Genomic DNA, 14,669 nt, shown 5'->3' with positions numbered 1-14,669 from the left:
ACCAACAAATGCCATTAAATGTTGACATGAGACAACACACGTATCACTTAGGGCCGGCTATCGTTCTGCAGTGTTTCCCAACCAGTTTCTTTGAAACACCAATAGGCATGTTATGACATTGCAGAAATTGATTGTTTTTCCACTGATCTTGAAATAAAATTGTTTTAAATGAAAGCATTAAAAAAGACTTTCAAGATATATTGGTAAAGTACAATGACTGCCTTTTTGCTAGATTACCAGAGCAGGCTCTGATGTACAGGTTTGAATTAATATGAGTTTTTTAAAAACGTTTTTTTTTGTTGCAGGTGTGTTCGCTCTGATTTTTCTGAAGATGATGTCTTTGCCCTAAGCAGCAATGTGCTTGCTGTAATGTACCTATAGGTAATTGTGCATTAAGTTCATTAACATGGATGCAGCAGACAGCAAAGCGACCACAGCTTCGCTGCCGGCAGTTCCTGAGACTGTTCCTACCATTAGCAGATTTCTTAGGGTGCCCGGTAACTTCTCCAGCTAACAACCCAGTTTGTGCACAGAGAGTTACGCTGTGCAACGAATAAATGATGTAGCCAGCAGAGGGCAATGAAGGTCAGGTTTTGGAGAGGTTACATAAAACAATCACAAAAGTGGTCGAAAAAGTAGGGCGAAAAGGTCAAACAAGAGCACGTTGTGAACTGCTGCTGTACATTCATTTCTATTAATTGCTATAAGACCTAAGTGAACCCTTGTGATCATGTGATCTATAAACCTCCTTTTTAATGGCCATATTAAAGAACGTAGTTCCTTATTTATGACAATGTAATTAATCGTCTTTTCAACAGGGGAGAAAAAACTAATAAAAATGATACTCTCCTAAAATAGGACAAACAGCTTAAACCAATAGCCAATAAACCCGTAGGTCCTCATATAAATCCTGTTTTATTGGTCTGTTCTGGAGAGCAGTTGTTTTGTTTAAGTTGATAAACAGGTCATTTTTCCCAAGACAATTAGGTGCCTGGACGAAAAAGAGGGAGGGCCGGAGAAGTCAGCTGTTGCTCAGTTCAGAGGAAAAAAGCTGCTTCTTTCCGTCAAATGCAAAATTGTTTATCACAGATACTAATCCAACATGCTGGAAATAATGTGAAGTTATGGTAGAGAACAACAGTTTTTAACTTAGGTGACATCTGCTAGGGCTGTAACTCAGATCTAGGCACTTGGGCAAGCAGTCGGTGCCAAGAGAGTGCAAGCTGCAAGAGTGCAAGAGTTATTTGCCTCTGACAATCTGGGCAACATGGGGTTTTTTTTGAGCCTAATTGTGGCTCTAGGTGCCAAATATTTTAAAACTGATCTCTTGACATTGCTATGTTAACCAATGAACAGCTTAATAGCAGGAAATGCCTGGAGTGTTAGTGGGAAATTGTATTTATTTATTCTGTGGAAGATCCTAAAGGAGCCCTTCAGGACTGGGACCCTGTTGCAGCTCTGCTCTACTGCACAGGAAAGCTCCTGTGGGCAGCAGACCTGGGTTTCACTTCTATATGTGTCACGGCTGCTCAGTGACCTGGGGCATGTCACTTGGCTTTTCTGTCCTGAGCTTCCCATCTCAAAACAAGGTTAGCAGCTCCTCCTGTTTAAAGTGCCAGCAGAGCTATACCTGCAACCGACTACACGAAAGCTTGGTTGTGTTTTGAGATGGCATAGGAGAGAGAAATAAATCTCTATTTTGTGACTGTGGTAAGTCTGAGAGAAAGGTCCTGGGCTATTTGAGTGAAATCTTTGCCTCCCAAAATTTCAGCAGAAAGCTGGGAACTCTGACTGCCCTGGTGAAATTGTTGTCTGGCCATTCGCAGTGACAGAGCCTGGCAAGGACACGACAAGACCCTATGCAAGAAAGAAAATACTTCTTTCAAAAAGGAAAAAAAATGGAAAGCCGAACCTTGTGATGATGGTGTGGACTTCAAATACTCAGGAGAAGGAAGAGCAAAGTCCCAGAGGAAGAGGGGGGTGAGTCACACGCCTTGTGCTCCCAGCAGAGGTTCCCAGGCAGGGAGCAATCGGCTGGTGGTAAGTGCCCTGATGTTCCTGGCTGTTAGCAGTAACGATAATTATAACTAAAGCTGTCAGTGCCTGCGTGCACTTACTTCAGAAAGAATACAGGACATGTTATGCTGTGTCAGACCCAATATGGACACGTTAATAAGTACCCGTTTGCGTATGAGGTAACTGTTGCTTCTGAGGTTTTATGGTGTCTCGTCAGCTAACAGCCAGGAGCCCGGCTGGCGCCGGCTCGGACGTCAAGTGGGATCTACCTGAGGAGATGGCAAATATTTGCCTTGGTGCTGATGAGCTGGGTTTCACTCATGGCTCTGTGCTCCCCATCAAATGAATCGTGGCAGGGGTAATGGGTGTGTTTGAACCCTGACGAGTCTTTGCTGAGCGGCTGCTAATTTTTGCCTTTTCTCTGGTCTGACCGTTAAAATGCAACCAAGTAGTCACATTTGTATCAGCGCATCTGAAGTGCAATCGCGGAGTGGCTCTGCTCGGGGCTCGGCGACGGCTCCCTTGAGAGCAAAAAGCTGCTGTTCCCAGGGGGACAACATCCCTGGGGAGGGAGCAGGGGTCCCCTGACGGATTCTTTTTGGCAAATGCAGGCTTCCGGGTGTGCAATGGAGGGCAGCCTGCCTACACTTCTCTCTGCTAGGGCTGACTTCCCTCCTGAGTCATCAGGGCCAGCCAAGGATTCGGTAAACGCCGGGTTGCCCCAGTTTAGCTGCTGCGCAGTGTTTTAATGGAGCCAGTGCACTGTAATGTAGCAGCACTTCTGCCAGGCTGATGTACTCCGCCAGCGCAGATTAAGTGAAATCAGTGAGCACAATAGTTGTAGGCAAGTCACAAATAAATTATATTCATAGGCTTTAAATATTTTATTTTTTTTTTTTCTGAGGCTAAGGGGGGCGGTAATTCATTCTCCTATGCCTCTCCCACAACACAGACTTTCACCCAGCCACTCCTACCTCTTTGAGGACAGATTTTAGACCTTAAAGAAAAATGTCAGCGTTCATTTTTATCTACTTAGGTGTGTAAAATAAAAATCCCTATCTCCTCACCCATTAAAGTAATCAGCAGGGGATTTTCTTTCACATTCCTGTCTTGAACTGTAGGAGGAAGGGGAAAATGCTGAAATATCTTTTTTCCTTCCCTTCCCTTCCCTTCCCTTCCCTTCCCTTCCCTTCCCTTCCCTTCCCTTCCCTTCCCTTCCCTTCCCTTCCCTTCCCCTTCCCTTCCCTTCCCTTCCCTTCCCTTCCCCTTCCCTTCCCTTCCCCTTCCCTTCCCTTCCCTTCCCTTCCCCTTCCCTTCCCTTCCCTTCCCTTCCCTTCCCTTCCCTTCCCTTCCCTTCCCTTCCTTTCCTTTCCTTTCCTTTCCTTTCCTTTTCCTTTCCTTTTCCTTTTCCTTTTCCTTTTCCTTTCCTTTTCCTTTCCTTTTCCTTTTCCTTTCCTTTTCCTTTCCTTTTCCTTTCCTTTCTTTTTCTTTTTCTTTTCTTTGAGGTGCTCACACATTAGAGCAAAACGAAAGCACTAATCAAGGAATGGCCAATCTTCCTTAGTGTTCCTCCCCTCACGCTCAATTCTTCCACAGCCAGACCAGTATCAGCTGTTTGGGGAATGGAGGGGACAGGCAGCTCGGGGGGAGGCAGTTCGCAGCCAGGGGAGCGTGGCAGCGGCCTCCTGGGCTCCCTCCAGCGGGACGTGGATGTGGTGGAGAACAGCTGAGCTCCACGTGGACTCATTGCGTGGGCATTTATGGCAGCACCCAAGCAGGGCTTTGCGGCTGGTCATCTGGCATCACCTTTGAGTTGCATACAGATCAGATGTCACGGCTGGACAGTCCCTGTGCCAAACACTTCATAAAAGAGCCTGTTGTAGTAAAGTGATGAAAAAAAAATTGAAGTCCTACGAGATTATGGTAAAAGCGCAAGTGTTGAAAGCATTGGGAAGCCTACTTGGAAGAAAGTGAAAGTTTGACATTTTCAAAACAACAAGATGTAATGTTTTAAAACTTGTGACAGAATCACAAATTCTTGAGGTCTACCTCTTTCTCTACCATTCTTGCTTTGGCCCTGGTGAATCATAGCCCCTCCTTTTTTTAGATGTGGAGAGTAATTTCTAGAGCCCTTTAATACCCAATCAAAAAAGTCTTAGGCGTAGCACTTGCTTTCCTTCTGAAATACCTAATATTTGGATTCATTGCTCATAAGATCAAGGTTATGCTTGAGAGGAACAAAAGATCAAAAAAATCAAGGTTATGCTTAAGAGAGGAACAAAAAATAACAGAATAAATAATAGAATAGCCCAAATTAAAGTAATTGTTGATTCTTTTTGCATTCCAAGACCTGAGAGGGAAAGCTTAATTTCTTTTGTAAACCATTTTCTACCACTGCAGCCACAGTAAATGACATTTAATTGAATAAGGTAGAATAATGAAAAAAACAGAACAGTTGATCAGAGAGGTGAATGAAGTCTTTCTGTTTTCTACATTAGGGAAACGTGAAGTTGACAGTGGTTTAGAAAAACATCTCAAGGGAACAGACTTGTTAACATCAAAAGTTTAATTTCTAGAATATTTTCCATCTTTAAAGAGCAAATGCTTGTTGCTGTACAAGAATCAGCTACAACATTTTTACAGATTTCAACAAGGAAGTTGTGCAGTTTATGAGTGGAGAAAGCAAGACATAGAGGGGTAATAATATTTTGTAACCACACCACAAAAGGGAGGTAAGAAGTGAATTAGAATTTTCTATAGGTGGAAATATTCATAATCAAACATAACCAGTTTATTTGCAGGTACTTGGAATTTGTTTATGTAAAGAATTCCCCATGATCTGATAGAGAAACTAGCAATACATGCACTTTTTAAAATGAAACTACATGCTCTTCGTTTAGGCTTATTATGTTTTACGATGTACCTTTACGTTGAGGATGTTTTGTGTTTCTTAATAGTGAATTATAACACATCTCCTTAGTTGAGAGCAATTGCCCACTCTCAGGTCACAAAGTCAAAAATAAACTGGAAATTTCCATGTTGATAAGAAAGCCTTAAACCAAAAAATGGCATAGGTGTGGTAACGCAAAATGTCTGTTGCTGTCCCGGGCTCTTAGCCAGAGCTGGTCTGAGCTGATCCTACCATTTTTCTTCCCTGCTCTCTCCTTTCCCATCTTTCTCTGCTTTCCCAGTCTTCCTTGCTCCAAACCTAAAGATGGCCAGCTATGAAATGCTGCCAGTCAGGATTCCCAAGCTTCAAAGGGATCTCTCATCAGCGGAGACAGAGGCTCTTTTGTGTAGCTGTTGGAGAGTGGCTCTGGCTGCTTCCGCGCAGGCAGGCAACTCCGGAGCTTCTCTTCGCTCCAGCCTCTCAATGCACCATCTGGATGTCGCAGGGATTTTTTTTGTTGTGTGTTTTCCCCAAGGCTGCAGACGAAGTAGGACTGCAGTCAGTGTGATGGTCTGCAGGGAGACGTTGTTCTACATGCATGAATGCAAAGAAAAGGGTCTCTGCGTTTCAGCGCATTGGGCAAGGAAGCCTCTCCCCAAAAGGTGCTCTTGGCCTTTTGTGCTTTGACAGCTCAGAGGAGTCTTAAAACTAGAGGAAACAAATGCTAAACTTGTGCTGGGAATTCATCATGAAATGGAGTCCATGGGTACAGTAACAGAAAAACTGTGAAGAAGAAATTAAATAGAAGTGATACTAAAATCTTTAGTTTAATACCATTGTCATCAGGTTCCGAGGGTCAGGAAATCCTGCTGTGCTTTCTGAGAGGTGTCTGGGATTTTACAGGAACTGTCAGCTTGATTTCACGAGGCTTTGCTCTAATTTTCTGTGTCCTGCTCTGTGAAAACATGAGTGCAAAGTTCTGCTATACCGACAGGTCAGGTTAATACCCACTTACCAAGGTGCAAACAAAGTGGCAAGGAGATGTGACCCATCTCTTTTGAGCAAGTGATATGAAATGTTGAGAAGGCAAAGTAAGAACAGCCACAGTGAGTCAAACCTCCGATCTGTTTAACTCAGTATTTTATCAGCTAAGGTGGTTAGCAGGGAATACTTAGCAAGAATTTAAAAAATAGTGTAAATACAGAAAGCGTCTTTCTGTAATACAATCCACGAGCTGGGAGAGAGGGTAAGGAGTCACTGAACACGGCTGTGGAAGTCCTCTTGCATCTCTTGCAGTGCAGAATTTTAAATTGCCTGCGATTTACTCTCATGCAGAAAGATAGTGTTTATCAATGGCTTTGCAAAAGGCAAACCCTGCATTTACTTTCCCTTTGCTTTCTGGCAGCTGAAGTTTAGCATCACTGCTCTCTGGGGCCAGAGGCTCCTCAAGGCAGGCGCAGCGTCTCTCTGTGTGTCAGCAGCAGAGTGCCAGATCTCCCTGGGGCTTTCGCACACTCGCATTTGCCGCTGTTTCTTCCACTTCACAGATCCAGAAGATCTTAGCTCTGGTCAGTGGTTCATGGTATCCGTGCCCCTCTAGATTATGAGGCTGGGGTTTTGTTTTTGCTGTGAGCCTATGGGACTGGGACTGTGAAATTGCTGGGTGAGACAGCAACAGCCTTCTGTGCTGACTTAGAAGATTCCTGATCACTCATTGATTTTTGAGAGAGAAGCAACAATCTGGAGAAGGAAAACCCTCCTGCTGATCTCTTGTTCCCTTCCTTGTGGATCAGAGGGACCTGTGAAACTATAAACCTGGTGACCACTTCACCTCCCCTGCTCAATGAGAAGGTATGCAGGCATGCAAAGTTTCTTGCAACAGTTTCTTGGGTTATTATTAGATTATTTTTTTTCACAGGTGTTTCATGAGAGGATGCAATATGGGATGCACTTTCTAGGATTCTAGCTAAAGGGGGGCCTGAAAAGATATGCTTTGAGTCACCTTTTAGAAATACTTTTAGATGCTCTAAGAAAATGCTCCTGAAACGTTTGACCACTGAAAAAATATCATACTGAGCCTAAATCAGCACAGCCTTTTTACGCTTTGTGGCTAGAAGATTTTAAGGGCACACAAAGGCACAACCAAAGGCAGACCTGGGCAGTACAGCAAGGAGAGGGTTTTGCTGACAGTGCACTGTACGGTGGGTACAAGATGGTGCAGTTCTTTGCCCTTCACCGGGCAGCACTCTAGCGTATTCACATCTTTTATTCAGCATTTAACAAGATCATTGCTGTGTCACGGCTGCATTTCTGGGTGATGCCAGTCTGACACTACCTCAGGGTAGAAATGCTCTAAGTATAACACAAATGTACCTTACAATAATGGAAAATCCTTTTGCAAGATGGAGAGTAATGCACGCCGAAGAGACGAGCTGCTCTGGTAGCCCCAAGGTGATATCTCCCAGAGCAGCCGGAAAGGTGAATGCACAACAGCAGCAGTATTTTACAATAATTTACATGAAAAGAAACAGAATGACGGAACTGGAGGCTACAGTGAAAACAGATTAGGTATTTTTCCCTAGCACTAGTGATAGTGAAATATTCTGTGCAAGATTTCATTCAAACTACATATTTTGGAGAGAAAAAAAATAATCTGGTTTTATCCTTTCCTTCTCTTTCCTTTTCCCTCCATTGTCATTTGGGAGAATCTCGTCTTCTTTAAGAGGCTTTACACACATGGTAAAGTTGATTCATAAATAGAAGATATAGAAGGCATATTAGTTTTCCTTAAATCTCATTGTCCGATGTAACTGAGAGCTTTTCCCCATTTCTTTCACTGTGACAGGCTTGTAGTTGGATGGACGACAAAACCAAGTGAAGTGTGTTACCTTTATAGGGTAAAAGGGCTGAGGACCATTTTGAAAGGTGGCTAAGGTCACAACATTTAATGTGTTGTTCAGCAGCAGCTTGGAGCCAGGGAGTTTCTCACTCCGTGACTCAGCTCCTCCCGGGGACGTGCTTTGGCTGTCTCCCAGCTCTGCAGCAAGACCTGGGCATGCACCATCCCCAGCAACCTGTGCCTGCTTATCCATGGGGTGCAACCACGGGGGCAGAGGCTGTGAGGGTTCCAAGGCATGTCACAATGCTGTCTGGACAACTAGGGAGCCCACTGGAGGGTGGGGATATGAGGAAGAGAGGTATTCCAGAGTGCAGGTTAGATATAGCCTCACATTGTCTACTGTCTGAGCATTACTGTATAACAAAGGCTGAGATTTATCACACAAGTAGCTCCAAGCAACTGGTATCAGAGCCTCCTAAAGTACTCCTCCTGCTACTTTCTTTTTTCTCAAAAAATATAAAAGGATCGTTGGCTAACAGTGGGCATTGCCAGGCGAGGGAATGTCAAATACTGACAAGATCTCTATTAGCCAGACCAGTGTGTCCCAGCAGAGCTGGCTGGGAGCACCTTTCCATGGGCACAGGAGATGTGGAAGAGCTGTTGGGTGCTGACAGTCAGTACTTTCCTCTGCATTTGCAAATAGCCTGGGAAAAAGCAACCAAAAACATTTGCTGCTTTTGCCTCCACATTAAGGAGTTGGAGTGGGAGGCTGATACATGTGGTGCATTGCCACAGAGGAGCCAAGAGTTATTACCGTCCCAGTGGCCTTGGGCAGCAGAGGGATATTCTGGGAACCAGCTGCAATGGCTACTGTGGTTGAGCTCTTTGGACTTTATAGTAAGGTTTCTCTGATGCCTAGTGTTTTAATCTAGATTTGCAGGTCTCTCCTACACTGATCTACGGGTATCTATCAAAACTAATGCAATCCCTTCTGCTTTCAGTGTAAAAGACTAGTTTGATAATCTTCTACTGCAATGTCGCTCTTTGTTACAGGAGCAATTGCCCTGACCTAGCAATTCTGATGCCTTTCGTATTTACCCAGGTTTTGCACACATGAATGGTAATGCAAAATCAGGCAAAGAGATATAAACCACTGAGCCTCTTGTATTTTTTCCAAACATCACGTATCATCTTGCTGTCTGCTTTTGCTCTAATTCGTGGGACTCCTTGTCCTGTGAAGATGGCGTATGAGCTTTTTTGCCTCAGGTCTCTTGTAGTATTTTTGATTCCTCATTGTGTTCACAACGACAGAGCCCCTTTCAAGATTCAGTCTGAACTTGCGACTTTTTTTGCTTGTAGTATTCCACTTGCTTTATAAGGGGCTTGTCATGGTCTAGGTAGGTGAGTGCTTGTCCTCAGTTCCCAGGAATGATTAACAGGGTCCCCTCGTGTCTCAGCCACAAAACTGCATGATCAGATCCAAGTCTGACAGAAATACTTTGCTAGCTTATGTGATATGTGATAAAAGCTCATCTCCACAGACACGGAGGAGCTCAGGGGCACAATGGCGGGTGAGAGAACCTCATAACCCAGCCAGGGAAAGGGACATGGTCCCTCCCAGGCCTGTCCCAGCGGTGCCGTCAGTCCCGTGTGCTGGGGGTGACACCCGTCACCAATGACGGCTGCTCTCCAGAGCACCTTTTGGACTGAGGGGTGCACTGCCTGCGGGTATGGGGTTCATTACAGGATGCAAGGGAAGAGTGTTTTGGGATTGCACAAGATTTATTATGGGAGGAACAAAAGACAGGGAAAGAAAGGGACCAAGGCAGTTTGGTGAAGAAGAATTTTGGAAAATATAGTTGGGGCTGGTTGTAAGTAAACAGGCTGATGGGCTTATCTGGCCATGGCCAGTCCCTGACCAGCACAATCTGTCCTACCTTCTTATTATCTCCATTTCTAACTATGTTCCTGTGTGAGGGGACTGCCTTCTGTGTGCATGTGTATTTGGAAGTCCACATGCTGGCAGCTGGAGTTGAGCCATGGTCAAGGGGACCACGTGACTATGGTGCCACCAACCACACTGAGTGAGAGCACATATGCTAGTGTGTGATAGCTAGCAAATATCAAATTGGACTAGCCAGGAGGTAGGATAACTGTCTTGGGAGACAGATTTCAAAGCAGCCATAAGATATGCTTGTCACTGTGTGCAAGACCACCAGAGAAGTTGGCTACCATGGGAACCAAGAGGTCCAGGGCAACTGTCAGAGAGATCGTGGTGTCTGTTGCTGACTGAGAGGTCTGTGTTGGTGTGTGCAAGATGGCTCTGCACTGGGGCTGCAGCCTCGAGGGTTTGTATGCCCCAGTGCCAGCAACTGGGGAGACTGGGATCCGTGGCCAGTTACTGGGCAGACCAAGTGTCTGGGCTTGACAGCTGCTGCAGGGATCCACCTTGCACATATGCACACAGATATTCCTGTTAATGGACCTTCATCCTGGTTGGCCAGACAGGTGAATGGGATGAGGCTGCTGTTTACGTTCGTGTACGTGCTGAGTGTACCTGTCTGTGTTATCTGTGTGGCTGGCTGTGTATCTATCTGTAGATGTGGTGTTTGTCTGCCTGCCTACTGGCCTCGCTAGACCTGGGGACATGCCAGGGCCAGCCTTGCCTTTCTCTGGCTGACAGATTCAGCAGCTCCCTATTGTCTTTTTTCTACCATCTTTTAAAAGTTATTCTCACGTGGAGTACAGTACTCAGCTTGCTGCAGTATAACTTCATAACTAACCTTTTCTTGTTAACTGAAATACGTTAAAAACTTGGTTTGTCAGACAGGGCTGTAATCAAAAAGCTGCTTGCTGCGTCTTTCTGACTCTTCCCTGTTTTGAAGGCACCCGCTGCTAGCTGATAAAAGGTGAAGCCTTCCTTTGAGACTTATCCCGATGTTCACACTGTTTCAGTGTTTCAACTGGCTTCCCAGTGTTTTCATAGCCCATTTGGTCCTAGCAAGAGGTGTTGATCAGCCATCAGTTAGACCATAAGAGTGAGAGGGAGACGCGATGCACGCACACCTACAGGCATTGCTTAACATCCGCATGAGACAGAAAGCGTTTCTAACCGGCTTACACTAAAGCTCCTAAAGAATTTAGCTCCTCAAAAGTGCCATTTTTTTGCCTACTAGCTTTCCTTGATGGAGCAGGTCCAAGATAAAGCACATAATTAAAACTTGTCATGCATCAATCACTTCAGGGCAAATAATCCAGATAAGTATTTTGGTTTTACTAGCGGATAAGTGGGTAAGTTTGGTATTTCCTGTGCCATAATTTAAATTTATGGGAGCAGACTAATTTGTATGCCAGATCCTGTACAGGGAGCAGTCAATTTGGTGCCACAGCTTTAATTGAAGATGATTCATATCGGACTTATAAACATAACACATTATCACATCAGATGATGTCTAATATCTATTCTTGGAAATGAATGAGAGTGATGAGATAAGGACTGTAACAGAACATCAGAGATTTCAGGAAATCAGCTCTTTTTCACTGGAAGCCAAAAACCAAGTCTAAAGGCTGGGTTTATTTAGGCCTATATTTTTTTTCCCCAAAGATGTCTCAGGAAATTATTCTTATGCTGTTTCACATTCAATGTGATTTTTTTGAAGCAATATCCTGTGCTATTGACCTGTCATACCTGAATGGAAAAACTAAAAAGACTTAACTGCAGAAATCTTTTATCTAAGAAAGGTACATGGTAGGTGGATACCATAAAACTAGTAAGGTGCAGTGTGGGAGTTAAAATACTGCCAGACCTGAAAACAGAGCTGTAGCATTGCTGAGTTAAAAACAAAACCAAACATAACCTTGATTCAACAGAATTGACTCATCTCGAGGCAGACACGGGTTATGCAAACAATCCCGGTCAACGTAATTTCTGAAACTGAACAGATTCTATCCAACTCGTGATAAGGGAGCACTGAGAGAGGGAAGTTATTTTGATTTATTTTAACTATTAGCTGAAGCGCTGCTATTCATACAGGAGTTCATCCTCACCAGAGTGTGTTCTCACCTTGGTACGTGCACAGAACCTCTTTTGGAAGAACACTGTTAGCATTTCATTTTGCTGTTCAGCGTGTGAAGCTGCCTTTGTCACGCTACGCTACGCGAACTTTTTATGGAAGAACAAATTATTTATTACATCATGGGATGTCTATGCTTTTGTTCACAAAGTGGTCCCATAGGAAAGGGCCAGTTTCAGATTAAGGTTATATGTGGTCTCTCTGTATTTTCAAGTGCTTGACTTTGCTGTATTTATCATCTTTTGATGTGATTTTGCCTGTGTGAAAGTGCCAGCAGGTAACCTTTCTCAGGCTGCATCTCCTGTTGCAACTCCAGCTATGATCAAATTTACATTTACTACACAACATACGGCTGCATCCAACTGCACTGTAACATCACAGTATAAGATTAAGGAATTGATTCTTAAAATTGAGAGAAAACTAGTATAAAGGCTGACATGATAACAATCTATTGTGCTAATTATTTTTTAGATGTGTACCACAGAAATGAACCCTTTCCACAGCCAGAAGAGTCAAAAGTGGTTAAAAACTTTGTGGTGTTGCCTTACTGATTCATTTTCACAGAAAGGGCGGGAACCTAGAGGAGATTATACTGTTTATGGTATTCCTTCTGACCTTCTGCAAATTAGAACCTGTCTTGTTAGAATGACATTTTTATTATTTGCTGTTAGATTAACCCCAGCCAAATCTTCATTTTTTTTTCTCTGTAACTGTGAGCCATGCAACTAAAGTGGCAATCAAAACAAAAGTTCAAATTACTCTCCAGGATTTCCATCCTAACTTGTTAACTCTCAGAATTTATAGTATCAAACTAATCCCACCCCTAGAAAATCTTTTTTCAGATATTTGGAAAACATCGTTGAATCTTCTGTTTAGAAAGCGGATGTCATACACAGATTAGCAGACAGACTCCAGTACAGGACGCAAGCTCCGTCTCTAGTCCTCCTTCAGTGCTCTTACAAAGTATGCTGGGTTGTGTTTAAAGGGATAAATTGGAGTTTTCTCTGAATAAAGGCTTCACCTGAGTAAAGACTTCAATTGAGGACTTTAGTCTTACAATTAGAAGCATCTGTTCTGATGTAAAGCTAACGTGATTATTGAAGCAACCTTTGATGACCAAAATTCTCAAGCCTGAAATAAAATTAGTCTTAAACAAATTTGGTTTGCTGCCCAGGGTATAGCTGAGCAATCAGATTTCAAATGATTGGTTTAAGCCTTTATTCAGCTTGAAAAATTGGGGGGATTTAAAGGCTAACAGCTTTAAACTAAAACATTGTAAGTTTACATTATTGATCATTACAGATGAATTGGGTAGTTAAAAAAGATTTTTGGTATCTGAAGTTGTGCTGAATATTATCTGAGTCTTCTGAAGGTCAGGGATATGGGTGTTTCTAGTTCCTATATGATGTAGCTTATTACTGCAAAAATTAGGGACAGTTTTTTTCAGAATGAGCAGGAATAATCAAGTTAGTCTGCTCAGTACTACCCCTTGAACAATATGCACTGTATTTCCTTAAACAAATAATTTTCAAAATATGTTTTTAAACATTTTCATAACATTACCTATATTTGAGAGAAAGAAAAAATATTTTAATAATAAGATTTTTTGTTGTGGTGGTGTTAAAAATCCTATATTAGATTGTTCCTTACTACATCATCTCTGGGGTCATCTAGTAAGCAAGGAGAGAAAACAGTCCAAAAATATGCAAAGGAGCAAGTGTATTAAGAACAGATACCCTTCCAATGAATGCATATATACAAGTGTTGGTTTATATTGCTCTGGTGAGATTTAAGATCTCACCCTTTATTCGTCTCTCATCCTGAGGAGTGGAAAGTGCAGCTTTCTTCACGGTGATCACACTGGGCAGCATTTAATTGCCGGTAGTTATTGTGGAAGGATGAAGAAAATGGGTGTAATGTGCTCATCGTGAGATATGCCTCTCAAGTTGGGCAGTGTATGATCAGGTATATTGACAATGAGATTTTGGGTGAAACAGAAGCCAGTCTGTACCATGACAGATGTTCATACGATGAAAATAATTCTCTCTTTTGGAAAAAAAAATATTACTAATACCAGTGAAGACGGGGCAGGAATTTGGGATTGTGGCTTGAGAGTACTGTCCACCATGACTTCCTGGTGGGAGGTTACAAATGTGTGGAGAGACCCAGTGATTCTTGGGGATAGATTCACACTGAAGTTATTCTCATCTCCCTAAAATCCTTCCGTAATCAGTTGTGGGAGAGATGTCTCCAGACACTTGTCAGAAGATCTCGAGTGACTTTGTCCCTGGTTTATGTTAGAAAATTGTGCTTTGTGGTCTGTTTTTACTTGCTTTTTTAAAACATATCAGTCTATTGTTTCTAAAGTAGTGTTTCACTAAATAGCCAGCCAGGGTACACGGGGTGCCCACTATCATGTGTTTTACATGTTTTCAGCATTTAAATATTTGTTCCCTCAGTCTCTGCTGTCAAGATATTTCACATCAAAATCAGGACTGTTTCGCTCAGACTGGGATGGGTGGTGACACTAGGTTAATGACTATCTAAAATTTGATTCATTTCATATTGTACAGTATGTCAGATTAGATGAGTAACTGAGTGCTTAGGGACATGGTTGAGTGGTTGCTTTGGCAGTGTTATGGTTGGACTCTATGATCTGAAAGGTCCCTTCCAACCTAGACAATTCTATGATTCTATGGTTCTAGAGAGGCCCCCGTCCTCTCTGCACTTAGGAGGAAGCTCAACCTCTTCATGGCACAGGAGTTTGCAGGCACAGAGGTGGGAGCAGGAGCCGTCAGAGTGTGGGTTAGGAGATTAACGGTCTGAATGGTCCAGAGGTCAGGGCTCAGCC

General features: G+C 43.2%; 1 long non-coding RNA gene across 1 annotated transcript; it reads left to right on the top strand.

The window, feature by feature from the left end:
- The first annotated feature begins 1,595 nt into the window (after positions 1-1,595).
- LOC128905602 (uncharacterized) lies at positions 1,596-12,826 on the top strand. Its single transcript, XR_008464911.1, has 3 exons — positions 1,596-1,710; positions 1,827-2,040; positions 12,661-12,826. It is a non-coding gene; the product is annotated as an uncharacterized LOC128905602 (long non-coding RNA).
- Positions 12,827-14,669: the final 1,843 nt, after the last annotated feature.

The sequence above is a fragment of the Rissa tridactyla genome, chromosome 2, assembly GCF_028500815.1.
Source record: "Rissa tridactyla isolate bRisTri1 chromosome 2, bRisTri1.patW.cur.20221130, whole genome shotgun sequence".
Lineage (NCBI taxonomy): Eukaryota > Metazoa > Chordata > Aves > Charadriiformes > Laridae > Rissa > Rissa tridactyla.
Note: the sequence above shows the minus strand (reverse complement) of the source record. Positions and strands in the feature narration are given on the sequence as shown.